This window comes from Ambystoma mexicanum, chromosome 6p (genome assembly GCF_040938575.1).
Source record: "Ambystoma mexicanum isolate Mex_15411 chromosome 6p, UKY_AmexF1_1, whole genome shotgun sequence".
NCBI classification, from domain to species: domain Eukaryota; kingdom Metazoa; phylum Chordata; class Amphibia; order Caudata; family Ambystomatidae; genus Ambystoma; species Ambystoma mexicanum.
The window spans coordinates 1,267,012,524-1,267,040,505 of NC_090935.1; the positions used below are offsets into that span (position 1 = coordinate 1,267,012,524).

The window sequence follows — 27,982 nt, forward strand, 5'->3', positions numbered from 1 at the left end:
GGTGGAGACCGCAGCTGTCCAGTTCAGATCGACGCCTCTGTGGGAACCAGGTGAGCGTAACATTTACTCCTTCTCTGTGCAATTTACAAGCACATAAGAATAATTTGGTAACTAAAAGGATATCTCACCCTGTACATACCTCAAGAAATAATGTAATTGAACTCATTTCCTGGTTACATCATCAAGCAGAGTTTTGTTACTGGTGCTGAACCATTCAAGAATCAGAGAAAATGGTTATTAACTGCTATTGATTTTCCCATCTTTAAGTTGTCAGTCGAAAATGACAATTGTGGACTTTTACACATTAATGCTAGAGAAACACCACTGAAGGCAAGCTAGCAATTATACACGTTAGATACAGGTTCCTTTTTGCAAGCAATTTGCATGTGCAAGTTAAGTAGACTGTCTTTTAAATCGAGTTTCAGGACTGCTGTTTGAGACACCCACATGTCTGTTTGGTAGAGGGAAGGTGTTTGTCTATATGATATAGGTAGAGAGATTGAGATAGGCAGGGATGTTCTGATTTAATTTAGTTTGTATCAAATGAAACTTTTTCCTGAACTCTCATGCATTTTTCAATCCATGGTGGATGTGTGCTCAGGGTAGAACAAATGTATAGATGGTGATGTGTTACAATAGTCTCTATTCCTGTAAATGTATCATTGAAAATTGAAATGACTAGTGTATTGATCATTCTTCATGGGAGTCACCATGATGTTTAATTTCTTTCAAAGGATTCATTTATTTCTGTTATTAATAAATAGACCTTTGAATGGATTGTGTCCTCCCACGTATTCCTCATCTTAGATATATCATTACCTTTAGGTTTCGCCTCGAAAATGTCTCCTCTCTTCAGCAGAGGGTGCTCCACTCCAGGCGACGAAGTCGATGTCCCTCGGCAGTCTCTGTCGAGCACCGACGTCATCTGTTGTATAAAGGCCTCGAGTGCGCCCGTTGGCTTCAGTTCCATTTTTCCGTTAGCTTCGCTTCGGATCGAAATAAAACGGCACTTCAGTCACAGCAAATTATGTCGTCTTCTTCGAACCCGAATACTCCAAAAACTGGTTTTAAGAAATGCCGAAGGTGTGGAAGAAAAATGTTGCTGACCGACCCTCATCGTTACTGCCTCTGGTACCTCGGGACCGAGCATCGGATCGACGACTGCCGTTCTTGTCATTCTATGACCCATAAGGCCTTGAAAGAAAGACGAGGTAAACTGGCAGTGGGGGAGGAATCCTCGAAGTTTTCTTCAAGAGGGAAGAAAGACTCGGCTGAGTCTTCGGCGAAATGCCAGAAACATAAAAAATGCAGATCGAGGAGTAGACCAAGAAAGTCCTCTTCTTCTTCGTCCAAAAAAACGAAGAAAAGACGACACTGATCTCCCTCTTCCTCGACTACATCGGAGGAAGTTATTACTTGTCCAACAAAACATGGCTCCCCTAAAAAGTGGGAAGCATTTAGAGCATCAATGATGAACATTTTTGAGAATGCGGCCCAGACCCCCTCAAAAATGTCTGTTGAAGGTCATGCCTCTACGCACATAAAAAGGGACAGAGGAAGGTCTAAAACTAAGTAAGCCTCCCACCAGCTCTCAAAAAGCTCCAGATCCGCTCCTCTTGCAGGAAATTTTAGACCTGCTAGAGAAAGGTGCCATAGAACCGGTACCTGTAGCGGAAAGGAACAAGGGCTGGTACTCCCCTTACTTTCTCATACCAAAGAAAGACGGAGGACTGAAACCCATCTTGGACTTGCGGGAATTAAACACATTCCTCAGGAAAGACAAATTCAAGATGGTAACTCTCTCTCAGATCCTTCAAGCCCTTCAGTTCCAGGACTGGTTGGTACCTGTCATTCCTCAAATGATCAGGAGGTTGAGAAGATTCAGGAAAACCATGATCCTAATTGCCCCGGATTGGGCCAGGAGAACGTGGTACCCGGATCTTCTAGACTTGTCCATCTGCCCTCCAATTCGACTTCCACTCAGAGAGAATCTGCTCTCACAGAAGGGAGGTCAGGTTCTCCATCCAGACATCAAAACCCTCAACCTTCACGCTTGACTTCTGAAAGGCTGAGGTACAAGGATTGGGACCTCCCTGATGACGTTATGGAGGTGTTGCTTTCGGCAAGAAGGCAACAAAATCTTTATACCGCTGCCGTTGGAACAGATTTTGCAGCTGGTGTAGAGAAGAGAATATCGCCCCCTTTTCATGTGGTACACCAACGGTGTTATCCTTTCTATTCTACTTGGCAAATTCAGGCCTTCAAGTTGGCACTACCAAGGGCTATCTCGCAGCGCTATCCATCTTTAAGTGCACTGCGGAAGAACCACCCTATTTCAAGTTACCCTTGGTAATACAGTTTCGAAAGGGGTTAACTAACATTTATCCCCCAAGACCATTCCAGGTTCCCCTATGGGATTTAAATTTAGTCCTAACTTTCCTGATGGGCACACCTTTCAAACCACTCCACTTTTGTTCGTTAAGGTTTCTTACCCTTAAGACTGTTTTATTAGTAGCACTTACATCTGCTAGAAGGGTGAGCGAGTTACAAGCTCTTTCTTGTGAACCCCCTCATACAATCTTTTACAAAGACAAAGTTGTTCTGCAAGTGAAGCCTAATTTCCTCCCAAAGGTGGTTTCTGAATTTCATATCACACAGAAGATTACCCTTCCATCTTTCTATCCTCCTCCCCATCCGGGGAAAGAGGAAGAGAGGTTACACAGGCTGGACCCAAGAAGGCCTTTAAGTTTTTACATTAGTAGACTGGCTAGGATAAGACAAGCAGACCTGCTGTTTGTAGGCTACGCAGGTCACAAGCTGGGGCTACCGATAACTAAGCAGACCATTTCCAGATGGATTATTTTAGCCATTTTGGAATGTTATAAACTGGCAGGAAAGAGCCCCCTCAAAATCTTAGGGCTCATTCGACCAGAGGTATCGCAGCTTCATCGGCCCTCAAAAGAGGAGTGCCGGTTCGAGACATATGTGCGGCTGCCTCATGGTTGTCCGTCCATACCTTTACACGGTTTTAAAACTTGGATTCCTCCTCCAGTCAGGAAACTAGGTTTGGAAGGGCAGTATTGCACTCTATTCATCAATAAGAGGAAGCATGAAGTCAGTACTCCCACCTCCAATAACAGAATACTGCTATGGGAGCCTATCTAAGATAAGGAATACGTCGGAGGACACAATCCCTTCGAAGAACAAGTTACTTCTTACCTTGTAATGTTCTTTCGATGGGATGTTCCTCCGACGTATTCCTTATCGACCCTCCCATCCATCCCCGCAGTACTACTTCCCTTGTTGTAGCAGCTTACTCTCCTTCAGGGTGATTAGTCTAGTCCAGAAAGAATTATTGTGGGCTACAAAACGGAACTGAGCAACGGACGCTGCGCGCGGCCTTTATAGGCAGGATGACGTCGATACGGCGGCTGTCGAGGGACATCGACTCGGCGGACGTCGACGCGCAGCGCCCCCTAGAGAGAAAAAATTTCCGAGGCCAGCAAAGCTGGAAAGAGATATCTAAGATAAGGAATACGTCGGAGGAACATCCCATCGAAAGAACGTTACAAGGTAAGAAGTAACTTGTTCAACTATGTCATCTGTATATGGAGAAATGTCTTCAGAAAATGAGGAGGATGAAGAAGAAGATGAATCTCAGGTTTCATCAGCAGGGGTAAAATATGGTGCAAGGGATGTCCCTGAGGAATTAATTGATCCTCAATCAAAAATGCAAGACCTATATGAATGTCTACAGTCTGCAAGTGGACTAGATACATCCCCTGAATACGAATTTGAAAGACCAGATCCAGCAGAACATGCTGATTTGGGCTATAGAAAACTTATGAACAAAGTAACAGAGTTTATGGGATGGGGTAGGAACTCACCTGTATACCAGGATGATGATATGACAGATATTCTGTCAGGAGGTCCTCAACCAGATCCCATAATTCCCTTTCATATTGCCCTGCAAAGGACAGTAAATGCTGCTTGGGAAAAACTTGAATCCATTCCAGCAGTGAATAAAAAATATGTGGCAAAATACAGACCTTGTAACTCTGATCCATATTATTTCAGTAAACATCCATCTCCTGAGAGTCTGGTAGTTGAGGCAGCCACATCAACACAAAATGCTGCATACCCTACAATTCCCCCTGATAGCGGTGACAAAAAGATCGATGTATGGTCGAAAAAGGTTTTTACATCGGAGAGCATGGCTCTAAAATCCACAAATGTATCTTGTACTCTGGCTAGATTCACTTGTACTCTGTGTGACTGCAGGTCAGCGCCAGCTCAACACATCCCGGAAGGAGAGAAATGTGATGGTTTCCTGTCCATAATTAAGGATGGCAAGGAGGCTTCAGAAGAATGCCTTCAAGCAGGTTTGGACACTGCTGACAGTATGAGCAGGTCCATGGCGTCTAGCGCAGTGCTACGCAGATTTGCGTGGCTAAGGAAGTCAGGTTTCGCACCAGATGTTCAATCTAGACCTCTTAATATGCCATTTGACGGCTCAAGGTTGTTTGGCAGCAAGGCGGATGAAAGTTTGGAGAAGCTGCAGACCTCCAAGGCAGCAGCAAGGTCACTCAGTGCCGCTAGAAGACGACCTCAGTAACTCCCCTACACAGGCTCATCTTCCTGGAGGGGTCGTCCCTTTTGTCTTTACTCATCATTTGGGAAAGGAAGGGGACAGGCCAGTCAAAGAGGGCAAAGGAAATTTCCTCGGGGGCGAGGAAGAGGTGCTAGATCTGCCCTAGCAGCGGCATCTGCCCCTTCAGCCGCTGCTGGAGCTGCCGCAAAACCACTCTGAGGTTTTGACTCACAAGACCCCAGTGGGAGGCAGGATTTCACAGCATCTGAAAGAATGGCGGGGCATTACTTAAGATGCTTGGGTGCTGGAAACAGTATCACAAGGTTACTGCCTTCCCTTTCTAAAGAAACCTTAGAATCACCCACCGGAACACAACTCTACCAAAATTCCAGACCCGCTCCTCTTGCAGGAACTTTTAACCCTGCTATAGAAAGGTGCAATAGAACATGTACCTGTAGCGGAGAGGAACAAGGGTTGGTATTCCCCATATTTCCTCTTTCTAAAGAAGGACGGAGGACTGAGACCTATCTTGGACTTGAGAAATTTGAACAAGTTCCTCAGGAAGGACAAGTTCTAGATGGTCACTCTTTCTCAGATCCTTCAGGCTCTCCAACTTCAAGACTGGTTGGTATCATTGGACCTTCAGGGTGCTTACTTTCATGTGCCAATCCATCTCGAGCACAGAAAGTACCTGAGGTTCGCGATTGGCAATTCTCACTATCAGTTTCGAGTTCTGCCATTCGGGTTGACCTCCGCCTCAAAAGTTTTCGCCAAGTTGATGGCGGTAGTGGCAGCGAGTCTCAGAAGAGGGGGATTCATGTCTACCCTTATTTGGACGACTGGATGATCAGGGCACGTTCCCCAGAACAAGCCCGGGACGATCTATCCAAGACTTGCCACTTCCTTCACAAACTAGGGTTTTCTCTGAATTTAAATAAGTCAAACATGATACAATCACAGAAACTCCAGTTCATAGGAGCAGTCTTGTATACTTGTTCGGGCAAAGCCTCGCCTCCCGAAGAGAGAGCTCACCACATTCTGCAGATGGTAACAAAATTCCAGAATGCCCAGTATCGACGGCCTTCAACTTTCTCAGGTTGCTCGGTCTCATGGTATCCTGCATTTTTTTGGTGCCAGAGGCCAGATTGAGAATGAGGTCTCTTGAATTGGGCTCTCAGGACTCAATGGTCCCAGTTCTCAGGGGAAATGTCAGCTCTCCAGCATGGGGTCTGGCATGGATTCACATGCTCATGAATATTCCCTGTCGTCAGGCCGGGAATCCTCGGTATAGAATAAAATCAGTATCAGTTTCGTTTCTGATCTGTCTTTCTTAGTAGTAACCAATCACTGGTCTCTGGGTCATACTGCCCCCAGCCAATGACTGCCCTCTCCCTAAGCCCCGCCTCTGGCAGCCATCCTCTGATTTTTACCGCACGTTCAAGTGTTGGGAGTCCTCGTGCTGTAGCTCTTGAGCTTTTGCCGCGTTTTCGCGCTTTTTCGGGAGATTTTTCTCATTTTTCGGTTAAATGGAGCCTCAAGCTCCACCGTTTCTACATCCGATCAATGGGGATCCGTTTCGGAGTTTTCTACGCCCCTCAAGGGTGAAGATTTCGTCGAGTTACGCTTTTGGAGGATTCCATTAGTTCCGAGGCCTACCCCGGACATGGCCCAGGAGAAAGGAAGCTCGACGCCCGGGAAGCTGTTCAGGACCTGCCCTGGATGCCAGCTTCAGAATGTTTTCAAGGAGGACGAGCATTCGTTATGCCTCTACTGTCTCCATGAGGACAAGACGCACACGGAGAAGGACTGTGCGTTTTGTGGGAACATGTCGGAGCGGACCATGAAGGATCGCCACCTCGGTCTCGCCAACTGGCTGGAAGGGAAGAGCCCGTCAGGCGAGAAGAAGAAAAAGAAGTCCGAGCGGTCTTCTAAGTCCTGTGAGGGCGCCCCGGCGACGGGGGCCCAACAAAAGGCTAAGCACCGCTAGTCCGCGGGCACCGGGAGCGCCGAACGGTCGGGCTCCTTGGCTACCAGGCAGGGCGCATCCTCACCGGCGCCATCAACCACGAGCCAAAGCTCTGGCTCGGGTAAGAGGAAGTCCGAGAACCCGGCAAAGCTTCTGGAGAGGCCCCGGTTGATCTCGAAGATTCCGGCAGAGGGGGAGCGAGGCTCGGACCCTCCACCCAAGGTGAAGGGCCCAGGCGTACAGAAGGTGACGATGGCCTTAATTCACCCTGCTAAGACCTCGATTGAGGATGTCGCTGCGGCCCTGGTTCAGCCTGTGGAGGCTACACCAGTGGAGGCGACCTCAGGACCCAGAGTCTCCCTGCCACCGCGGAGGGAGTCATCTTTCAGGCCCATTGAGAAGACCCCCACGAAGTCCTCGTTGGAAAAGGTGGGGGAGGGGCTGGTGGCCATCGTGGATACGGACACGACCTCTGAAGAAGAGCTCATCGAAGTCATGGAAGAGGCCCAGCCCATCTGGAGGGATCCCGACGAGGGCGACGACGAGAGCGACGGTGTTGCCGGTGAGGCTCCTCAAGAGCCCTCGCGCCCGTCGTATCCGGCACCGCAGGACACTTCGGCCATTTTGTCAGCGATTCAGTCCTTATGCTTGGAGATAAGGACAAGGTTGCCCCTCCCCCCGACGGAGGTACCTGAGCCAGACCCGACGGGGGAACCGGAGCCAGGACCTTCGGAAAGTCCACCGCATAAGAGGAGGAGGACGCATCCTACGCCACCTCTGCGGCCTGCTCTGCCTTCCCCCCGGTCTACTACCGACGGGGATGATACAGGCACGGACACGGCTACGACAGGTACAGATGACGACGGAGGCGACGACGGGACGTGTCCCCTGTCGCACCCTGCTCAGCCGTCCCCGCCCGACGACATTGGATCCTTTCATGCCATGATTTCCAGGGCATCCGAGCTCTTCCAGCTCTGCCCAGAAGAGGAGGAGGAGGAAGGGTTCCTTCACCAACGGCGCGAGGCTAAAAGGAAGACGGTCCTCGCCGTACCGCTTCTTGATGACATCTGGGATGAGGGGCTCACCCTCCTCAAGAACCCTGCCACATCACCGGCAAAGAGGGACCGGTACGAGAAGAATTATCGGGTCCCCGACGCTGCCCCCTTGTGCCTTCGGGCGCAACCTACCCCGGATTCGGTCGTCTCGGCGGCGGCAAAGAAGAAAGCTGGGGGGGGGGCATCGGCCTCGACATCAACATCCCCGCCGGACGGCGAGGGCAGGAAGCTGGACACGATGGGACGATGATCATCTCATCCGCAGCGACGACTATCAAGGCGGCCAACGCCCTGGCTATCGTAGCCCGCTAAGACAGGGAGTTGTTCAAAATCACCCCTCTGTTGGACTTCCTTCCGGACGCCAAAAGGGCTGAGGCCCTTGAAATCCTACAGGAAGGTGAGATTGCTTCGGACCACGCCATCACGGTGGCAACGGACATCGCCGACACCGGTTTACGTCAGTTGGGCAAAGATGTTTGCTTGAGACGACGAGGATGGCTTAAGGCCACGGATTTCCACCAGGACGTACAACCAAGGTTTTGGACATGCCCTTTGACGGGAACAACCTGTTTGGGAAGGCGGTTGATGAGTCCCTTCAGGCCATTAAGACAGACACAGAGACTGCCCGGGCACTGGGAATGCTCCAACAACGACGGCCGTCCTTTTGGAGCTCCGGGGGCAGACAAGGTGCCTCCAAGGGATCCGGCAGTGGCTCCTCCACGTACCGCCAAGCAGCAAGATCTTCATCCCAGGAAGCCTACAGGGGGCGCAGCAAGTCAGGTGGTGCCCGTCGTCGTCGACAGGGAGGTCAAGGAGGCAAGGCGGCCTCCAAACAAGATTGAACCGACCGTGGGTCGGGCCCCGCCGAAGCACCCCGGTGGGAGGCCGGCTGGTGAGGTTCGCCAGCGTGTGGGAGTCCATTGCCACCGACCGTTGGGTGCTGGACGCCCTGGTCCAAGGGCACGCCCTCGTGTTTCTGTAGAAGTGCCCTCGCGTTCCACCCGTGGCCAGGAAGGAAAATCACGTCCCTCAACTACTGTTGGAAGTAAGGGCGATGCTCAAGAAGGGTGCCATCGAGCTCGTCCCAAAGAGGCTTTGGGGCTCCGGAGTTTACTCAAGGTACTTCCTCGTAAAAAAGAAGACCGGAGGATGGCCCCCCATCCTGGACCTGCGACGACTGAACAAGTACATCAAGGCACAGAAGTTCCGTATGGTCACCCTCCAGCACGTGCTGGGACAGCTGGAGGAGGGCGATTTCCTGTCGTCGTGGGACTTGGAGAATGCGTACTTCCACATCCCCATTCTAAAAAGACACTGAAAGTTCCTCAGGTTCGTGGTCCAAGGGCGGCACTACCAGTTCAAGGCCCTCCCGTTCGGATTGAAGTCGGCACCCAGGGTGTTCACCAAGTGCCTTGCACCGGTGGCGGCATGGCTGCACCTACAGGGGATCCACGTCTACCCCTACCTGGACGACTGGCTCATCCGGGCAAGGACAAGGGAGCTCGCCGTGGAGCACACTGCGAAGACCGTCCAGCTGCTCACGGACCTGGGATTCTCCATCAACTTTCCAAAATCCCACCTGGGTCCGTCGCAAGTCGCCCTGTTTCTGGGAGCCAAGCTTGAAACAGTGGCGCGGCTGGCCTCGCCGTCGGAGGAAAGGACCAGGACCATTCTGAGCAAGGCGCAGCGTCTGCACCTCGGGATGATGTCCTCCTGCATTTATCTGGTGCGCCTTTGCAGGCTTCGGATGCGCCCCTTACAAGAGTTCCTCGACGCCCGCTGGGTCCAGTCGACGATCAGCTTCGAGGACAGGATCCCTCTCAACGAGACGTTTCGTCAGGCGATCCGGTGGTGGGGTACCGGCTCCCATCTGTCGGCAGGCACGGACTTTCAGGTCCCAGCTCACCAGGTGACGGTGACGACAGACACCTCCCTGGAAGGTTGGGGAGCGCACTCCGGAGATCTTCACGCGAGAGGCCTTTGGCTCCCGGAGGAGAAGTCACTCCACATCAACATCTTGGAGCTCCGCGCAGTGTTCTGGGCCCTCAGGTCCTTTCTTCCGTCCCTCAAGGGCAAGGTGGTGAGGATCTTCACCGACAACACCACCACGATGTTCTACATCCAGAAGCAGGGCGGAACCAGGTCCCCGGCCCTATCCAAGGAAGCCCAGGATCTGTGGCATTGGGCCGTCGCCCAACGGATGTTTCTGGTGCCTCTTTATCTGTCAGGAATAAAAAACACGATCGCCGACTCACTCGGCAGCGAGCTGCGCTCGTGCCACGAGTGGGAACTACGCCAGGATCAAGTGGATCGACTCTTCCGACGATGGGGCGAACCCAGCGGAAGAGCAGGGGCGATGCTTTCTTGTTCCCCTGGGACGGCCTATTTCTTTATGCGTTCCCTCCGCTGCCATTGCTGCTCTGGCTCATCAACCAGCTCAAGAGGTCCCGGCGTGGCCGATACAGATCTGGTTCGCGGACCTTCTGGACTTGTCAACGTCCACACCAGTCAAGCTGCCGACGGACGCAGACCTTCTCTCCAAAGAAGGAGGCGCCATTCTTCACCACAACCCGGAGTCGCTGAACTTGCAGGCCTGGCACCTGCAGCGCTAGAGTTTGGAGGGTACGACATGCCGGCCGACTGCAGAGAGGTTCTTGCAAAGGCCCGGGCGTCCTCAACTCTCAAGTGCTACGGGCATAAATGGAAGAGGTTCTCTGTCTGGTGCCTTGCACAGAAGATTAACCCTCTGCGGATTACGGCCCCTCAAGTACTGCTGTACCTACTGTCGCTGGCCAAAGCTGGACTGGCTCACGCCTCCATCAAAATACAACTGGCTGCAATCTCCCGATATACCAGGACTACGGGACGGGGGTCCTTGTGGTCTCATTGCCTGGTGAAAGAATTCATGAAGGGACTATTCCGATCATTCCCGCCGGTGAAGACTCCTGCCCCGGCGTGGGAGCTTAATGTGGTGCTGACTAGGCTCATTGGGGCCCCATTCGAGCCTATGCATTCGGCGCCTTTGAAGTTCCCGTCATGGAAGACAGCTTTCCTCATGGCCATCACCTCCGCACGACGAGTGGGAGAGATCCAGGCCCTATCTTGCAAGCCTCCATACTTGACTTTTCATGACACAAGGGTGGTGCTGATGACGCACCCCTCCTTTATGCCCAAGGTGCCGTAGGACTTCCACCGCAACGAGCCCTTGGTGTTGCCAGTTTTCTTCCTGTCGCCTTTGTCGGCGGCTGATAGGACTTTGCACTCGCTGGATGTAGCTAGAGCGCTGAAGTTCTACGTGGACTGCGCAAAGAGTTTTTAGAAGACGTCACAGCTGTTTGTGAACTTTGGCACTGTGAATAAAGGGAAGGCTCTCTCGAAGTCTTCCGTTCTAGATGGCTCTCCGGCTGCATCATGCACTGTCACCGGTTGGCAAACCGACCGCTGCCCGGCCGTCCGAGAGCCCATTCGACCAGAGCGATCGCTGCTACCACGGCGTTCCTGTCTGGTGTGCCCCTGCTGGACATCTGCAGGGCTGCGACGTGGAGGTCGACGCACACCTTCACAAGATTCTACTGCGTCGATCCGGACTCCAGAGAGGAGTCCAGGGTCTGCCAAGCAGTGCTGAGCAACCTGTTAACCTAAGGTGAGCCTGGTGAGGAGGTAAGAGATGCTTAATGTTGAGTTGTTGTATTGCTTAATGTTGAGCCTGTTGCCACCTCCCGTGGTTGTGCATTTGTGTACTGCTATGTATTCTCTTATTCATGAGCATGTGAATCCATGCCAGACCCCATGCTGGAGAAGGAACAAGTTACTTTCCTGTAACTGTTGTTCTCCAGCATGGGTCTGGCATGGATTCACATGCAAACCCTCCAGCCTACCCCTCTGCGGCTCTTCACTTGGTCATACTGCCACTTTACGTGCTACCAAATCGGAGGATGACTGCAAGAGGCGGGGTTTAGGAAGAGGGCAGTCATTGGCTGGGGGCAGTATGACCCAGAGACCAGTGATTGGTTACTACTAAGAAAGACAGATTAGAAACAAAACTGATACTGATTTTTTTCTATACCGAGGATTCCCGGCCTGACGATGGGGAATATTCATGAGCATGTGAATCCATGTCAGACCCATGCTGGAGAACAACAGTTACAGGTAAGTAACTTGTTCCATCTTTTACAAGTTCCAACCAGGGTGGAACAGGATCTACAATGGTGGACTTGCAGACAGCACATCCTCAGAGGGGAATCTTTTTGGCAACCATGGCCGGAGATAACAGTAGTGACGGACGCTTCTCTTAAGGGGATGGGGAGCTCACACCAATGAGTTGACGATCATCGATCGTTGGTCTCCATCGGAGTCCAAACTACATATCAACCTATTGGAGCTGAGGGCAATCAGACTAGCACTGAAGGCCTTCCTGCCAGCTGTACGGGGAAAACATTTCCTGATAATGCCGGACAACACAGTGGCCATGTACTACCTCAACAAGTGAGGAGGTGTAGGGTCACTACCACTGTGCAGAGAGGCAATGCAGCTCTGGTTCTGGGCAATACAAGAAGGGATCTCTCTATCTGCCATTCACCTTGCAGGAGAGCAAAACATTGTGGCGGACGCTCTGAGTAGGCAGATCCTAGTCTCCCACGAGTGGGAGTTGGCTCAGGAAGTCCTTCTGGAGATCTTTGCCCTTTGGGGAACCCCTCAAGTGGATCTATTTGCGACCAGTGTCAACAGGAAATGCGAACTGTTTTGCTCAAGGGAATTTCCCCCGAGAGGAGCTCTAGGAGACGCATTCGTAGTGGACTAGGAGTTTCCACTACTATACACGTTTCCTCCAGTCCCTGTGATCCCTCAAGTAATCAGGAGGTTGAGGAAGTTCGGGAAAACCATGATCCTAGTTGCCCCGGATTGGGCCAGGAGAGCGTGGTACCCGGACCTTCTCGACATGTCCATCTGCCCTCCAATACGTCTTCCAAAAAGAGAGAATCTTCTCTCGCAAGAGGATGGTCGGGTTCTCCATCCAGAGGTCAACATACTCAACCTTCATGCATGGCTTCTGAGAGGTTGAGATACAAGGATTGGGACCTTCCGGATGATGTTGTTATGGAGATCTTGCTTTCGGCCAGAAGGCCAGCAACAAAATCTTTGTACCGGTGTCGTTGGAACAAGTTCAGTAACTGGTGCAGGGATAAGAACGTGGATCCCTTTGAATGTGATATTCCAATGGTATTATCTTTTCTGTTACATTTAGCTAATCTGGGGCTCCAGGTTAGGACGATAAAAGGATATGTAGCAGAGCTATCTATCTTCAAGCACTCGTCAGAAGAAAAATCTTATTTTAAGATACCTTTAATAATACAATTTCTAAAAGGTTAAAACAATGCTTTTCCACCAATACCTTTTCAAGTTCCTGTGTGGGATTTTAAATTTGGTAATGAAATTTCTGACATGTGCACCCTTTGAGTCTTTACATTCTTGCCCGTTAAGGCTTCTTACTCCTAAACTATACTTGTAATTGCATTGACATCAGCCCGCAGAGTGAGTTGCAGGCACTTTCGAGTGGTCCTCCTTACACCATCTTTCATAAAGATAAAGTTGTCCTTCGAGTCAAGCCCTCTTTTCTGCCAAAAATAGTTTCAGACTTTCACCTGTCACAGAAAATAATTCTACGTTCTATCCTCCTCCTCACACATGTAAGGAAGAGGAAAGACTACATAGGCTAGATCCTAGAAGGGCTCTTAGCTTTTATATCTCAAGATTGTCAAAAATATGTTAGTGTGACCAACTGTTTGTGGGATACACCGGTCGTAAGTTAGGACTACCTGTAACTAAACAAACATTATCAAGATGGATAATCCTAGCCATAACAGAGTGTTATAGGCTAGCTGGAAAGGATCCCCCTGAGGGTTTAAGAGCTCATGCAACTAGCGGCATTGCTACTTCAACAGCACTTAAAAGGGGTGTCCCTGTACAAGATATTTGTGCAGCAGCCACATGGTCATCCATGCATAATTTCATAAAACATTATGCGTTGACTCAACTACCTCTCAAGGAGGTCTATTTGCCAAATCTGTGTTACATTCAGTACATGACTAAAAAGATATCTGTACTCCCGCCTCCAATAGAAAACTGCTTTGGGAGTCTATCTAAGATGAGGAATACGTGGGAGGACACAATCCATTTGAAGAACAAGTTACTTACCAACTGTAACGTTCTTTCGATTGGATGTTCCTCCCACGTATTCCTCATCGACCCTCCCAACCTAACCCACAGCACAGTTTACGTGGTTTACACCTGATTTCTTTTGAGGCTGGGGTCAAAAGAGGCACGCTTTTAACAATGGTCATGGACTCTGATATACGGAAAAAACAGAACTGAAGCCAACGGGCGCGCTCGGGGCCTTTATACAATGGATGACGTCGGTGCTCGATGGAGGCTGCCGAGGGACATCGACGTCGTCGCCTCGAGTGGAGCACCCTCTGCTGGAGAGAGGAAATATTTTCCAAGGCGAAACCTAAAGGGAAGGATATATCTAAGATGAGGAATACGTGGGAGGAACATCCAATCGAAAGAATGTTACAGTTGGTAAGTAACTTGTTCTTATGCAACCCTCTGTGTTTCTTGTCCTGAAATAGGGCAGAGGCTGTAGGGAATCAATATTGTTAAATTGGGGGCTTCAAGTTCATAAAAAGAACTTAATTTGCATGCCTGATTTAGGTTGGATGAAACCCCCCCCCAAACTAGTACTAATTAGCGTACAAACTTACTATGACATGGTCAGAAATCTGACATTGTCACATGGGGGTAGGGACCTCTCTCAGCCTGGGCCTGAAGGCCCACCTGGGTGGAAGCCAATGCCAGTCCTACCCCAGAGGGGGGGGATGGTGGTTGTTGAGAGGGCCTCAATTTCTGTCCCCTCCCCAAGTATTAGATTATATATGGGCAGTACCCACTCTCATCACCCCATTACTCTTGACGGTAATACTGGTAAGGTTTTCTCTCTTTTTTCCCCCAAGCCCCAAAGTCAATGCTGCAGCCATATTGAGAGATCAGTTGAGAGAGCACAACCCAACGTCTCGTGCTATCTTCAGTTCAGCGCCTGAATCTCCAGCCCAGCGAGCCGAGAGGCAGCAGAGTTGAAATCTTACATGGCCGCCTGACATGCTGTGCACAGCTCCCCAGCGCCGGTGTGCAGAGCAGCTGCAGTCACTAAAGACCACCAGGGACTTGGAACTTAAATCAGAGTGACAATCACCAAACAAGACTGTACTTGCCTTAAGGGAAGCCTTGCCAAGGCCCCGTAACACGAACACCCAACGGCACGGACCACCAATGTCATCTCACGGCAGCCCAGCGCAGAAGGGGTGGTTGTTAATGCGCTATTTGAAACCTCTTCTGTTTGTAACATCTCTGAGGTTGAGAAGACATGGTCAGATAAGCCAGGGCCATTAATCCAGTAGGGTAAGGAGCAGAAGGCTAGGAGGAGCAACAGGAGGCAGAAAGTTGTTGGTTGCTTGGGTGAGGTCAGAGGAAGGGGAAGTGGCAGGCAAAGAGACTAGGGGTGAACGAAAATAGCTAATTCCAATCTGCTGGAAAATACCATTCCACACCTACCACAAAAACACAGTATTACCCATCTACGTATAATCACATTTGTTTTGGTCAGAAGTTAAATTGCATGCTTGATCAGGATTTACAGCAAACAATGATTTGAACTGTTGATGGTCCTGCAGCTTTTCTTACTCGATATTTAGGCACAACCTAAATGACAAAGCTGCAAATCTCATGGGGGGTAGCTGCACATCATTTCTGATGCTGAAGAAATCCTTGTGCTCCAATTTATTTTAAATTGGCCAGTCTGATCTGTTAAGCTCTGAACATATAAAGCCACCTTGATAACACATTTCTGACAAAGAAGGGGGCCCATACCACAGAGTATATTTCTTCCAAAAAGCTTTGTCTTCAAAATGCATTTCCTAATCCCATTTTCCATCACACCTAATGCAAGCAAAGACATATGCTTTACCTACAAAAGGGAACCTTCTGTCTATGGAAAGAGAAAAGTATAATATATTCAAGAAACTGTCGATGAACAACCAGACCACTTTTCAATGTTGTAGTTTGCCTAAGGCCAAAACATTTGCATTTATAGTAGTTTTTTTCCAGTACTTTCTTGCAGACATCTCACAAAGTGTATGATGAGCATAATGTCCTTCATACAAGTCAGTTAACAAAGCCTGAACTAGCTGTTTGCCGTCTCCCACCAACCCTTTGAGAAGATCTCTTTGCTGTTTTGAGGTGTTCAACAACAGTTCAGTCTCCCCAGCAGTTTTCCCTCTCAGGGAATTATCACAAAAACTCTAATCCACGTAAGAACTCTGTTTGGTGAATTCTCTGTAGTTAGAATTCTTGAAAATGGAGGGCTGCATCATTGGTTAGTACACCTCAGAAAGGAAGGATCCGGAACATCTCCCCAGCCAACTCTGGTTGGTTTTGTTTGTTTGAATTTGTTTTAGTGAGCAGATATAATCACATACAGCATCTTCCTGACTGGCTGTTAGGCAGCAATACCATATATGGCTTTGGGGCTGCTTCCTGTTAGACTGACTCGAGCCTTCCCAGGGGCTGTGTGTTGTGGGAACACCCTAGAGGTGGGGCCTGTGTAAATGGATTTTGACGTGAACTCACATTCTGCGTTATGGGTGTCTGGATTCTGTGTGTGACACAATGACTGAGACAGCCCTGACTGAAACTGGCAAGAGTGCATTGTGGTGTGCTGAAAGGCTGGTTACTTACCCCAATCCACATTCTTTGTCATGGGTGTCTGGGTGAAGTGAATGGCCTGAATGTCTGTGAGCCTGATTGGCAGCCTGCCTGCATGAATGCCCTTCTGCGTGATTGGTTGACTGAGACTGGCTCAGCCTGAGTGAATGGGAGCCAATGTGTATAACAGGGGACCTCTCACTCACTAATTTGTTCAGAAGCTGAAGTCGAAGCTGAAGCAAGAAGAAGCTGTTCCTTGAAGCCCAGCGTGAGGTCAAGTGTGCTGCTGCATTTTCTTTCTGTAATCCAAAGGCTGCCACATTCTTCCAAGGACTGATCCAGAAATGACCTGCAATGGAGACCTCTACCCGAGCTATAAGGGACTATCCTACAACCTTCTACTCTTCACCTGAAGTACACTGGAAGCCAGTCCCGTGTGCCTGCCGTCTGGAGAAGGGGTATTGGTGAGTCCTGATGAGGAGTGCCCGGACATCTCGAGTCGAAGAAGTCCTTTGGTATCACCCAGGGTCCAGTGGTGCGTTTCTTGACCGCTGTCTACCACCCAGAAGAGGGGGTACCCTGGCATTGGGCTGATGGAAACCTGAGCTGTGAAAGTTCCAAACTGCCTAAGAACTTTTCAAGGACATCCTTGCCATTATAACTGACCACTTTTCCCACTCTGGAGAAAGTCCAGAGTCGCTGAGCACTGAGAAAGGTCCGCTGGTGGGTTTTTTGCCACCAGAAGCTAACAAAGACTGCCTGAGTGTCCAGACTTGGTCAGGGTCCGAGTTCCACTCGAGTGGTCGAATCCAGGTCTCCAGAAGTCATCCAGAGGTCCGTGCTGCAGTAGCAGCACTGAAGAACCGAAAGTTAGACAACTGTGTAAATCCAAAACCAGACACCAAAAGTGATCTATGCAACTGTCGCCGCCAGAAGTCATCAGAAGGTCCTAGCGGTCTTATTCTCATCTGCCAAACATTTATGGAGCCCACAGCAAGTTTCATCTTCACAGGACTTTGACCAAAGGAGAGCACCGTGAAGAGCCAAACTGCTGCAGACCAGAAAGACTTTGGTTCCATTTTTCTTCTTGGACTCCGCATCCCAGTGGCTCCTTTTTCCAATGGGGTTCCATCGTCGGAGGGAATCGTCAAGTAAAACTGAGAAACTCTGCCATTTCGCCTGCCAAGGCACCAAAGGTAATCTGACAAGGAAGAGCATCTTCTAGCCTCAGGAGTCGTACAGGGGTCCCAGATTCATCTTGGATCCTGTTCCCATGTGGCCTCTCAGGTACTTTGGGGTGGTAGAACCTTTTAAAAGAAAGTACAAGGTGATTGAACATTAATGGGCTGGTTTGTGACAAGGTAAGTTACTCCATTACAGGTTGCCCATGTGAGGGGATCCTCACACAGAATTGTGTATATAGACTAAAGAAAGCATTCTGCCACTGTTCATAAATAACCTGCCATTCTTCCCAAATCTATGCTGTTAGACGTCACTTAAGAATTCACATACCATTTCAATCTGTCTGCAGTTAGTGCATCTATTACTGAATTTAAGTATTGGGTTTTACCACATAGTGTGTATATATTTGCCATTCTTTCAATAAGTATTGCCAAAGTACAAAGTGTTGTTATTTAAATGTATTTAGAGTACTGGACCTTATTTTATATAAAGAAACTGTGTTATCACCTAACATAGTGTGTGGACATTCTGTTTTGGGGGGGTTTGGGGAAACACTGTACTTAAGAACCAGCCTGCATCACCTCCTTAAAGTTTAAGCCTGGCTTCTTGTCCATTGCTACCAACTTGAGAGCTTTGGCTCAGATGTTCTGTTCCTTTGCCCTACCATACAGGGGCAGAAGTACATATACCTCCTTCTAGTCTTTACAAAGACCTTGAGCCTGTGAATATCTTCGATGGCGGATATCTTGAGCTTTGTGTCATGTGCATATTGGTGGATGTTTATGGGGTATTGGAGCAAGGAGGGCTCCAAGCGGTTCCATGTAAAGATTGATGTTGATGGTGGCGGCGATGGATCTGTGTGGGGCTTCCCTGGTGATGGGTAGAGTTAGTGGTATGGTGGAATCCATTTGTACAATTAGCAAGATACGGTTTGAACCAGCTGGGGACAACATTGCTGATCCCCATGCAGCAATGTAGATTGGTGGTGAGTGCCTGCTGTGTCAAATGCTGCTGAGAGGTCAAGGAGAACCAAGAGGCAAAGATTCCCATCATCGAGAATTTTAAGGGCATTGTCTATCACCATCATCAAAGCTGTTTCTGTGCTGCATCTGGCTCTCAAGCCAGATGGGCAGGACTGAAGACGGTATTTGGATTTGATCTTTTAGAGGATTTTTGTGGCTACTACTTTCTCAAGGATCTTACCTAAGAAGGGAAGATGAGTATGGGGCGATAATTGCTGATGTCATCAGGGTTCAGTGTTTTTTTCTTGAGATACGTGAGGATTTGTACAATCTTGAGGGTTGAGGGGAAGGTGTTTTGAGTTTGTGAGCTTTGTGTGATTGTCAGGCATGGGAGGAGTCATTCTGTAGGAAAGGTCTCGAGTATTGAGGCAGGAAGGATTTCACCCACGTACAATGTGGCCTTGGGGTATTCTAACGTGGTACTAAGGTCTTCCATAATGTGTGTCTTGAAGGTTGTCCTGTTAGCTGTGGTTTTGTGAGATATGTTGTGGGATATGTTCTGGGTTGTCATTTGTAGCATTGGTGTTTGTGTGTTGGCGGATCATGCTGATCAACACATTGATGGTCGTGGATCTTTCGTTGGAGTGCTATACAGGTGAGCCAGGCAAAGGGTTGATGCAGTGCTAATGTCTCAAATGGCTCTGCTTTTATTGTTGGCCTTGGATATGGGGTTTTGGTAGTAGTTGGCCTTGGCAGTGGTGATCAGTTGTCTGCGTGTAGCACAGAGTTCCTTAAGCAGAGGTCGGTCTGTGAAAGCCTGCACTGGGAATTTCTTGAATGGTCTGAAGGCATGGTTGCAGAGTTTCCAATGTGGTGTGATTAATGTCGGAGGAGATTGACAGATTGTCTGACCAGTCACACAGGATTGGAGAGCTGTGATGGAGGGTGGGCAGGCCAGTGAGGATGAGATTGAGGATACCCAAGACTCATCACTCCTCCTAATGCATTCCCCCTCCTCTTATTTCCCTCAATCTAGCTAGCGCCTAGACACCCAAGGTGTGTGCACTATAATAAATCCATAAATAAATAAATAAATAAATATTACCTTTCCTATGAGTTTGGTCTTTCGTGTGCTGTGTGAGGTTCAGAGTGTCAAGTAGGCTGTCAAGATCTTCCTTCATTGACATGGTTGCGGGGTTGCCGGTGAGGTTGAAGTCATCTAGGAAGATTTATTTTTAACATGGATGAGATACATGGTGCTGACCAAGTATGTGAAGTCTTTGATGAAGGTGGTGTTGGGCTTGGGTGGTCTGTAGATGAGGTGAAAAGTGATATTGCCGGTTGGGCAATCATGAAGTGACAGGAAAGGTTTTCGGAAGAGCTAATGGTGGTGACTTCCAGTTGGTGAGGTCTCCACCGATCTTGCTTGGAAGGTCTTATTGTAGAATTCAGTAGCTGTCAGTGAGGAGGACATCTAGGATGTGTGTAGATGTGGGCGTCATCCTGGTCTCCTGGTCTCCGTCATGAAGGTGGTGTCCAATTCAAGTGTGTTGGAATTCAAGCGTTTGTGATAACAATAAAATAATTGATGATGCCATGGTGTGGATGGTAAAGGTTAAAACTATTTAATGGGCCTTTTCAGCAGGATGTGTAAGCTTCAGGCTTCATTTGCCAATTTAAAATGTTAGGAGGATTTAATAAGCAAAGGGTAACAGTATGATCGTCATGTGATGATCGACCCTTCAGCTTTGATGTACTTTGAGCTGGTCCCTTTATGAGTCTCTTTCTTTAGGGCGCTTATTTTAATAGTGGTAATCTTTATTTTAATTACACTTACGTCTTTCTAATAGTGTATTGCTGATCAAATATGTAAGGATTTCACTAGATGACAATATTTTGGTAGTTCTTGTGGTAAGATGAATGGTGTACTTTCTGTTAGTGGCGGATCCCAACTCTTGTCTTCGTATCAGAATAAAAGAGAATACAAAGTATCCCTTGATTCAGGCAAGGGTAAGACAAAAAACGTGAAATTTTCACCCCAACCTATACACATGTTCACGAATATCCTGCATTTCTCATTTGACAAAGCAACAACAGTATTGACTACTGGTGCTGCAACTACGCCTTCCTGCTCACTGGGGCATCGGTCATTGTACATCTTTCTTACTCTTACTTCCCGTCTCCTTTCCTCCATACTGTATGGGCGTCCCTTCCTAGGGACGGGAGACGGAACCTTTTTCACCAGAAAAACCTTCTCCCCCTTTAAATTTAGAGGCACGCGGGGTGCGGCCCTGGGAGCATGCGCTACCCTGACTCTGCCCACCAGCGCCACTCCTCAGTCCCCTTACACCTGATGGGCTTCGCCCTAGTACCGGCACCATGTCCGAGGGGGCGCCTGCACGCAGCACTTCTGGCGACAATGCCGAGGGCGGTACGCATTCCAGGCGCGCAGGTGCGGGATTGGCCTCATGTTCCAACACCAAGAGTCTTGGGCAAGGCCTTGTCCGGAGGGCCATGCACCACGACTTTGGCACATGGCACTCAGCCCGACAAAAATGGCAGCCGTGCCAGACAACATGGCCACTCGTCTGATGCAACTCCTAGGAACAAAGCAGGCGGGTGAACGAGTTTCAAGGTGGGACTGATGTCAACCAGGTATGTGGCCTACGGTGTATCCATCAGTAATGCAGGGCAGGTTCCCAGGCAGCCCCCAGCCACTTGTCGATATCCCCTGCCTCCTCTTCAGCCTCCGAGGACAGGTTCTTGGAAAGGTTTTTGGGCTGATGCGAACCCCGCAGATGGGTGCCCTCCTAAGGGATGCAGTAAGGTACTTGCTCTCTCCGGTCACTCCACCGGCGCCTATAGTCTTTCCTCCCATGGCTCCGGCACCGCTGGCCCCAGCGCAGCCCCCGCTGCCGGCTCCGTTGAATCTGCCCCCAATTCAGCCGGTTCCGAGCCAATCTCCACAGCAGCCTCCGGCTCTGGTCTCCACACCGCAGCTCACAGTGCCCAGCACTCCTCTTCCCACGCGGACCACCCGGACACCCAGGTGGATACAGACGAGGAGAAGGACCCTGACACGCTGTTGTCAGCGAAGGCCTTTCACGGCAGGCTTGCAGGTTTGGCCGGATATCTGGGCCTTCCTCACCCCGAGGTGGAGCAGCACAAGGAGGGGGTCTTGGCAGAGGTGCTCTCCCTTGGACCCCCTACCCAGACGGGTATCCCGATGCAGAAGGACATTGTCGCTCTGCCAAGAAAGGTTGGCTCAAGCCACACTCGGCCGATCAGCGCCTCGATGCTAAGTATAGACAGAAGGGGGGCGGGGGAGATACACTCTTGCTGTCAACGCACCCCCAGCCGCACTTCTCAGTTATCGCTGCAGCGTCACTCTTCTCTAAGCCTCAGTCGTCCTTTGTGCCTCGAGGCAAGGATAAGATCTTGGAGGCGTACAGGAAAAAGCTGTACTCCAATGCCTCCCTGCACCTGCGTCAAGCCAATGTGGATGCCATGCTGGCAGCAGCTAACCAGAGGTTGTGGCGGGAAATAGCATACTTCCATCCAGAACTTCTGGTGCAAAGCCAGGCACGCTTCAAGGCAGGTCTAGGAGAATCCAGTCTGGTAGCGCAGGACGACATGGAGTCCACAGTGGTCCACATCGATACCTCTTGCCGGCCCATCTGCATCGCCATGGACATGAGAAGGACGGCCTGGCTTCGGGCTACTAATTTTAACCCTGATGTCCAGGATCGCATATTGGACCTTCCGTTCGAGAGTAGTGACCCCTTCCACTCTACCACCGACGAGGCATTAGATAAGAAGAAGAGTTTGCAAACTGCAAAGTCTTTATCCTGATGAAGGCCACGCCCAAGGCGTACACCCAGTCGCATCAACGCTCAGATAAGGGGCTGGCGTTTGGCGTGTTCCAGGGATTCCAGGAACGGAGGTCGAGACAACCTAACCAATTGCTGAGTCAGCACCGGCACAAGCAACAAAAAGGGAGTGGGGGTGGGGAAGCATGGGCTTCTTCCAGTCCCCCTCTCCACCAGCAGCCTCAGAGAACACAAAGGCATGACGCGTCCCTCCAGGTCCACCTGTCTCCAGTGGGGGGCAGGCTAGCCTCTCACATGCATATTTGGTGCCAGAACTTCACATACTCGTGGATGCTCTCAATAGTATGCACGGGTTAACACCTACCTATACCTCCCTCTCCTCTTTCCTCCCCTCCCCTCCCACAAATTAGGATGGCAGCTCTGTTTGCGGAAATCCGGTCGTTCATCGAGAGCCAGGCAGTGGAAGAAATACCAGCCTCCCAGAGAGGATTAGGCTTCTATTCCAGGATTTTCGCCATGCAAAAGAAGAACCAGGCTTGTCTGAGAGTTGTGTTGGCCCTCTCCGCCCTCAACCTCTCTCTCCCTCTTCAAAAATTCAAGATGGTTACGCCAGCACTCATCGCAGAGACACTAGAGACGGGAGATTGGATGTGCTCCTTGGATCTGAAGGACGATTACCTACATGTCCCGATTTGGCAGTCCCATCACTCCTTCCTACGCTTCAGGATCATGGGCTGTCATTGCCAGTACAAGGTGCTACCCTTTGGCCTCAACTCAGCCCCCATGGTATTCACCTGACTCATGAATGCAGTGGCAGCCCTCCTCAGGGCCCAGGGCTACCATGTCTACCCGTACCTGGACGACTGGCACGTCAGGGCGAGTTCCCCGGAGGGGGTTGCACACACCTTGCTTATGAGTACGCTCTACAGCTTGGGGTTTACCATCAACCTCAAGAAGTCTCAGCTGCAGCCCATGCAGAGCCTCTCCCTCCTGGGTGTCATCTGGGATATGAGCTCCGTGAATGTATTTCCCTCGGAGGACCAGATTACGGCCATCAAGAGGGCTACTACGCACTTCCTTACCAGACCAGTTACTTCGGCTTGGTGGTTCCAGCACCTGCTGGGTATCATGGCAGCGGTCCTCTTGGCCGTGCCACACACAAGGCTCCGGATGAGGAGACTGCAACTGCACTTCGCAGCCTCATGGAATCGGGAGAGGGGCTCCCAAGCGGAGCTGGTCAGTATACCGCCTTCTCTCCACTCTGACCTCACGTGGTGGTCCAAAGGCTGCAATCTGCAGACGGGCATGCCATTTCGGCAACCAACTCTGCAGCTCACCATCACTATGGACTCCTCCCTAGAGGGCTGGGGAGCCTCTCTGGATAGCCACAGCGTCCACGGAGTCTGGACCCGGCAGGAGCCGGAGTCATATATCAACTCGCTGGAGCTCAGGGCCATTTGGCGAGTCCTCTTGTCCTTCCTCCCGCTCATCAGGGCGAGGACCGTCCTGATCCAGAGCGACAACTCCACCAGCATGTACTATGTCAACAAGCAGTGGGGTACCAGGTCCCCGCCGCTGTGCAACCTAGGGATCAGCATATGAAAATGGGCACGGAAAACAACATCTACCTGTTAGGGAGAATTCTCATTTATGGCTAATTTCCCTCATCTAGTGAGTCCCTCAGCAGTTTTGCTGGATTTTTGGGGGTTATTTTTTCCACCTGGTAAGAGTGTGAGCCTTTCTCCCACTCTTGCATGTGTTTTGGCATGTGTATTTCTACTTTTTGTGTGATCTTGGGCTCTGGAGCCACATCACTCCATGAGCCCCACTTTTGTGTGGGTTACACAGCACCTTCAGTGCAGTGACACAGGGTTGTCTTTGAGACTTCCCACTGACTCCATTTTTCTGGGGCTGACTACTGTCCCCCTGAAACAGGTAAAGTTGCCATTAACTTTATATAGTCACTTAAAACTACAGGCCCAGTACACCCCATTTTACATGGAGTATTGGAAAGGGTTAATTCCTACCCCTTTTTGTCTGTGCCTCTCTGAGCTTTGTTTTGCTCTCTTAACATTAAGGCTTGGCTGTTGGCAGTGGTATCTACCCTAACATTTCTACCGTGATTCTACTATATAAACGTGGTACTGTTTTAGGTTATTATATTAGCCTCGAACTTAAACCCGCTTAACCAAATACGTTTTATTTTGGCTCCGGTCGGGTTTAGTCGCCATTTCTTTTTGTTAAAGTCGTCCTTGTGTTTTACTTTTTGCGCCAAACCAGGTTTGCCTTCTTTGTTCGCCGACCTTTGTCAGGCTTCTGTGCAGAAGCCCTCCTTTGGCGTCTGGGTGTCTAGGTGGGCTGAATGTGAGGGAGGGGTTTAGTCACCCCCTGCACAAGGTCTCCTTGGAGACCCAAGTCGCACTTTGTGTCAATTGGCTGAGGTGGTTGTCCGGGCCGGACAACCCCCCCTGCTGAGTGATTGACAGCCAGGCGGTGTGAATGGGGGATTTTGGCATAAAAGGCAGGACTCTTGGGCTGGAAGTCATAGTCACCACTGGAACTGCAAAGAACCGAAGTGAAGCGGAGGTGAAGACGGCTGCTGCAACTCCCGAGTCCCGGTGAAGCCCTGCTGCAGTCTTGAGCTATCTACCCTTCAGCAACAAGAGAAGATCCAGTCCGGAGTCTTCTTCCTCTGAGCCTGGTCGGATCAACCAGCTCATCTTACACAGCCAGAGGATCCTCTTTGTGGTCGAAATCGCTGCACCCTGCTGTAGTGGTCCGGATAGCCATCTGAAGAGACTCTCCTGTTTTAAAGGAGCGCACCTTTTATTCACTGTCGTTTCGCTGCTGCTGGCCTCATCCCTGGGTAGTGTAGATCGCTCCAGACGTCGTCCTTGTCTCCACGACTGAAGCTACAGGAACCCTGAGTCTGTAGGAACTACCATGAACAACTGCCGTGGCACCAGCTTGCTTCAACGAATAAGGTACTGTGTCTGACTTCGAGGAGTTGGGGGTGAACCCTTCTTCCTCCAAAGGCTTGTCCTTTTCTTCCTTCCCTCGTATAACTTTTGCCTCCTTTCGTGACAATATCTAAATTCTCCAGCATGGGGTCTGGCATGTATTCACATGCTCATGAATATTCTCCGTCATCAGGCTGGGAATCCTCGGTAAAGAAAAAAAAATCAGTATCAATTTCGTTTCTGATCTGTCTTTCTTAGTAGTAACCAATCACTGATCTCTGGGTCATACTGCCCCCAGCCAATGACTGCTCTCTCCCTAAGCCCCGCCTCTGGCAGCCATCCTCAGATTTTTACCGTACGTTCAAGTGTTGGGAGTCCTTGTGCTTTAGCTCTCGAGTTTTTGCTGCGTTTTTGTGCTTTTTCAGGAGATTTTATAATTTTTTCGGTTTAATCGAGCCTCAAGCTCCACCGTTTCTACTTCCGATAACGGGGACCGTTTCGGAATTCTTCTACGCCCCTCAAGGGTGACGTTTTCGTCGAGTTTACGCTTCTTGGAGGATTCCGGAAGATCTGCGGCCTACCTCAACGGTCATGGCCCAGGACAAGGGAAGCTCGACGCCCGGATCCAAGTTGTTCAGGTGCTGCCCTGGATGCGGATTACAAAATGTTTTCAAGGAGGATGAGCATTCGCGATGTCTCTACTGCCTTCATGAGGACAAGACGCACGTGGAGAAGGACTGTGCGTTCTGCAAGAACCTTTCGGAACGGACCAAGCAAGATCGTCGTTCCCGCCTGGCTGGAGAAGGGCACAGCAGGTGAGAAGGCGAAGAAAAAGTCCAACAGAAGGCCAAGCACCGCGAGTCTGCGGGCACCAGGAGCGCCGAAAGGTCGAGCTCTTCGGCTGCCAGGCAGGGCGCGACTTCCCCGGCACGTTCAACCACGAGCCAGCGCTCTGGTTCGGGGAAGAGGAAGTCCGAGAACCCGGGTAAGCTGCTGGAGCGGCCCCGGTCGATCTTGAAGGGAACCGAGGGGGAGCGAGGCACTGACCCTCCCCCCAAGGCGAAGGCCCAGGACGCGCCTAAGGTGGTGAGGGCTTTGATCCAGCCAGCAAAGGCCTCTATCGAAGTGGTCGCTGCGGCCCTGGTGAAGCCGGTTGAGACTACGCCAGTGGAGACGGCCTCTGGGCCCAGAGTATCCCTGCCACTGCGGAGGGAATCCTCTTTCCAGCCCATCGTTAAGACCCCCGTGAAGACCCCGGCGGAAAAAGAGGGGGTGGGGGGGCGGTGGCCATTACAGACTCGGAACCAGCCTCTGATGAGGATCTGGTGGAAACCGTGAAGGGCCTCAACGAGAGGTTTGAGAAAGTTCGATCCCAGGGGAAGGAGCCTGCTGAGGAGATCGAAGATGGCGAGGATGGCGACGAAGGCCCGGTGGAGCAACCGTCCCACCCGTCGCAGCCATTGCCAGAGCCTCAGGATAGCTCGGTGGCCGTTTTGTTGGCAATCCAATCCTTATGTACTGAGATAAGGACGAGGTTACCACGGACCCCGACGGAGGATCCTGAGCCAGGACCGTGAGGAGAGTCCATCCCGCTCCACCCTTCGTGCCTACAAGGCCTGTGGACCCCTCATCCCCCTCGCCTGACCCTCGGGATGATACGGCGACGGATACAGGGACGGACGACAACGGTGGCGATGATACGACAGACATTCCTTCATCGCCTCCCCCTCGTGCCTCAACGCCCGACGAAATTGGCTCCTTTCACGCGATGATAGCCAGGGCGTCCGAGCTCTTCCAACTCTGCCCGGAGGAACAGAAGAAGGAAGGCTTTCTTTATCAACGACGGGAGGCCAAGAGAAAGACTGTCCTGGCAGTGCCGTTGCTCGACGACATCTGGGACGAAGGGCTGGCTGTCCTCAAGAACCATTCTACGACGCCCGCCAAGACGGACAGGTACGAGAAGAAGTACTGGGTCCCCGACGCCACCCCCTTTGTGCCTCAGGGCCCATCCTACGCCGGACTCGGTCGTCTCGGCAGCGGCAAGAAGAAGGCAGCGGGTGCGGCAGCATCAACTTCCACTTCCCCGCCGGACAGCGAGGGCAAGAAGTTGGGCTCCATGGGGCGATGGGTCATTTCGTCAGCGGCGACGACGATTAAGGCGGCCAATGCCTTGGCGATCGTGGCCCGTTACGACAGGGAGCTTTGGTTCAAGTTAGCTCCCCTGCTGGACTTCCTGCCGGACGACAAGAGATCGGAGGCCCTACAGATTCTTCAGGAAGGCGAGGTGGCGTCGGATCATGCCATAACGGCGGCAACGGACATTGCCGATACCGGATTTCGCCAGATGGGCAACGGGGTTTGCCTACGACGACGAGGGTGGCTTAAGGCGACGGACTTCCACCAGGACGTTCAGACCAGAGTGTTGGATATGCTGTTCAACGGCAACAACCTTTTTGGGAAGACGGTGGATGAGTCACTCCAGGCCATCAAGACCGATTCGGAGACAGCCCGGGCCCTAGGGGTACTTCAACGACGACAGCCCTTTCGGAGCTCCGGAGGCAGACAGGGTGCCTCCAAGGGATCCAGCGGTGGCTCTTCAACATACCGCCAGGCGGCCCGCTGTTCGTCCCAGGAGGCCTACAGAGGTTGCAGCAAGCAAGGAGGATCCCGCCGTCGTCG

At 50.7% G+C, this 27,982-nt stretch overlaps 1 protein-coding gene across 5 annotated transcripts in view; it reads left to right on the forward strand.

Annotated features, from left to right (window-relative positions):
- KDM4C (lysine demethylase 4C) overlaps nt 1–27,982 on the forward strand; it is a 3,084,728-nt gene that overhangs the window by 1,613,647 nt on the left and 1,443,099 nt on the right. The window lies entirely within an intron of this gene.